Here is a 3,325-nt window from a genome sequence, read left to right as displayed (position 1 = left end):
GAGCCACCACTTGGCCCAACTTTATCTTTTAAAACTTGAACATCTATGCCCATGAAACAACTACTCTCCATTTCCTCCTCTCCCTAGTTTCTGGTGACCACCATTTGATTTGCTGTTTCTGTGAATTTGACTACTTTAGATACCTCATATAAGTGGAAGCATACAGTATTTGTATTTTTGTGACTGGCTTATTCCACTTAGCATGATGTCCTCAAGGTTCTTCCATGTTATAGCATGTAACAGAATTCCTTTCCTTTTTAAGGCTGAGTAATACTCCCTTATTTGTATACACCACATTTTGTTTATCCACTCATCTGTTGATGGATATTTAGGCTGCTTCTGCATGTTGGCTATTGTGAATAATACTGCTATAAATCAAATAGCAAATATCTCTTAAAGTGCAATGTGCAAATATCTCTTAAAGACCCTATTCTCAATTCTTTTGGATATATGTCCAGAAATGCATATGGCAATTCTATTTTTATTTTTCTGAGAACCCATCAGATTGTTTTTGGTAGTAGCTACACCATTTTGCATTGCACAAAAGCTCCAGTTTCTGTGCATCCTCTTTAACACTTGTGATTTTCTGCTTTTTTGATAGTAGACATCCTAATGGGTGTAAGATAATATTTCCTTGTGATTTTGATTTGCATTTCTCTAATGATGATTAGCAATGTTGAGCATTTTTTGTTTTGTTTTGTTTTTGTTTTTGTTTTGAGACACAGTCTCACTCTGTCACTCAGGCTGGAGTACAGTGTTGCGATCTTGGCTCACTGAAACCTCTGCCTCCTGAGTTCAAGCTATTCTGTGCCTCTGCCTCCCAAGTAGCTGGGATTACAGGTGCCTGCCACTATGCCCAGCTAAGTTTTGTATTTTTTTTTGAAGGTTTCAAAATGTACTTTATTTCTTCAATAATGCCATAACTTAATGGGTACACAGTGTTTTAACTTGGTATCAATTATGAGCTGTTTTTTAAACAATTCATTATTATACCAGCTGGGATGATTACTGATCTCTCCGTTCCTTTGGGGTGACTCTGCCAGTAGGGTCCAGGTTCCATTCTATTCTGATTTGTGTTGCTACATATGTCCATATAGCAATACAGAAAGTGGCTCCACTATCTAATACAGCATTATCGTATTGTCATGAAAATCAGGTGAACTTTTCTGGTGGCTCTGCCTTGCCATTGTTTGCTGAATGCTTTGATCTTGGAGATGACTTAGTGCATTTTTTGACCAGTGAAACATCGTGAAGGTGAAGATCGAACTGTGGGAATGCAGCTGCTGCTTTGGTGCAAATTCCAATTTTTGTATTTTTAATAAAGATGGGGTTTTGCCACGTTGGCCAGGCTGGTCTTGAGCTACTGACCTCAAGTGATCCACCACGCCTTGGCCTCCCAAAATGCTGGAATTACAGGCATGAGCCACCGCACCCAGCCTAAGCATCTTTTCTTATGCTTTTTATACATTTCTGTATCATCCTTAGAAAATTGTCTAGTCCAGCCTTTCGCTCACTTGTTTGCTGTTGTTGAGGTCTCTATTGTTTTTCTAGTTTCTATTTCACTAATTCCAGCTTTGACCTTTATGTCCTTCCTTCTGCTTGCCTTAAGCACAGTTTGCTCTTTTTTTTCCCCAGGCTATTGATTTGAGATCATTTTTTTAAGTCCACTGATATTCAAGGTAATTATTGATAGGTAAAGATTACTACTGTCATTTAAAAAATTGTTTTCCTGGCTGGGTGTGGTGGCTCACGCCTGTGATCCCAGCACTTTGGGAGGCCGAGGCGGGTGGATCACCTGAGGTCAGGAGTTCAAGACCAGCCTGACCAACATGAAGAAACCCCGTCTCTACTAAAAATACAAAATTAGCCAGGTGTGGTGGCACATGCCTGTAACCCCAGCTATTCAGGAGGCTGAGGTAGGAGAATCACTTGAAATCAGTGGGGGGAGGTTGTCGTGAGCCAAGATCATGCCATTGCACTCCAGCCTGGGCAACGAGTGAAACTTCATCTCAAAAAAAAAAAAAAAGTTTTCCAGATGGGCACAGTGGCTCATGCCTGTAATTCCAGCATTTTGGGAGGCCGAGGTGGGCAGATCACTTGAGGCCAGGAGTTTGAGACCAGCCTGGCCAACATGGTGAAATCCTGTCTCTACTAAAAATACAAAAACTAGTTCCATGAGGTGGTGCACACCTGTGGTCCCAGCTACCCGGGAGGCTGAGGCACGAGGATTGCTTGAACCCGGGAAGCAGAGGTCGCAGTGAGCCAAGATTGCACCACTGCACTCCACCAGCCTGGGTGACAGAGTGAGATGGTGTCTCAAAAAAAAATTGTTTTCTAGTTGTTTCATAGATCCTTTGTTCCTTTCTTCCCCTCTTACTGTCTTCCTTTATGATTCAATGACTTTCTGTAGTGGTATGCTTTGGTTACTTACTTTTTAGAGGTCATTATTTTTTTTAATATAGTCTTTATAGGTATACATTTCCTTCTTAATGTTGCTTTAGCTGTATCCCATAAGTTTTTGTGTGCTGTATCTTCATTTATCCATCTCAAATTTCTCTAATTTTCTAATTTCACATGTCGTGATTTCTTCTCATTTCCTGTGTACTTTCTAATTTCCCCTGTGATTTCATTTTTCTTTTCTTTTTTTTTTTTTTTGGAGTCAGAGTCTCGCTCTGTCACCCAGGCTGGAGTGCAGAGGCACAATCTCGGCTCACCACAAGCTCCACCTCCCGGGTTCACACCATTCTCCTGCCTCAGCCTCCTGATTAGCTGGGACTACAGGCACCTGCCACCATGCCTGGCTAATTTTTTTTTTTTTGGATTTTTAGTAGAGACGAGGTTTCACCGTGTTAGCCAGGATGGTCTCGATCTCCTGACCTCATGATCTGCCCACCTCAGCCTCTCAAAGTGTTGGGATTACAGGCGTGAGCCACCATACCCAGTTTCCCTTGTGATTTCTTATTTGACTAACTGGTTATTTAGAAGTGTGTTGTTTAATGTCCAAATGTTTGTGAATTTCTCAAATTTCTGTTGTTGATTTCTAATTTCATTCCATTCTGGTCAGAACACATATGCTTTATGATTTCAATTCTTTTAAATTTATTGAGGGTTTAGGAGTACAAAAGGCTTATTGAAAAAAGAATCATTGAAGTTTTTCTTATGCTCTAGCATATGGGTTATGCTAAAGAGTTTTCCAAGTGCACTTAAGAAGAATGTGTATTTTGATATTGTTAGGTGGAATTTTCTATAGATGTCTATTTGGTCTAGCTTGTTTAACCCATTGTTGAAGTCTTGTATTTTCTTGATGGTCCCTGTCTAGTGGATC

At 40.3% G+C, this 3,325-nt stretch overlaps 1 pseudogene; it reads right to left on the bottom strand.

Annotated features, from left to right (window-relative positions):
* Nucleotides 1-1,005: 1,005 nt before the first annotated feature.
* Nucleotides 1,006-1,247, bottom strand: LOC129030508 (cytochrome c oxidase subunit 7B, mitochondrial-like; annotated as a pseudogene).
* Between the last annotated feature and the right edge of the window lie 2,078 nt (nt 1,248-3,325).

Source organism: Pongo pygmaeus, chromosome 12 (genome assembly GCF_028885625.2).
Source record: "Pongo pygmaeus isolate AG05252 chromosome 12, NHGRI_mPonPyg2-v2.0_pri, whole genome shotgun sequence".
Taxonomy (NCBI): Eukaryota; Metazoa; Chordata; class Mammalia; order Primates; family Hominidae; genus Pongo; species Pongo pygmaeus.
The sequence above is the reverse complement of the archived record's forward strand: the minus strand, read 5'-3'. Positions and strand labels throughout refer to the sequence as shown.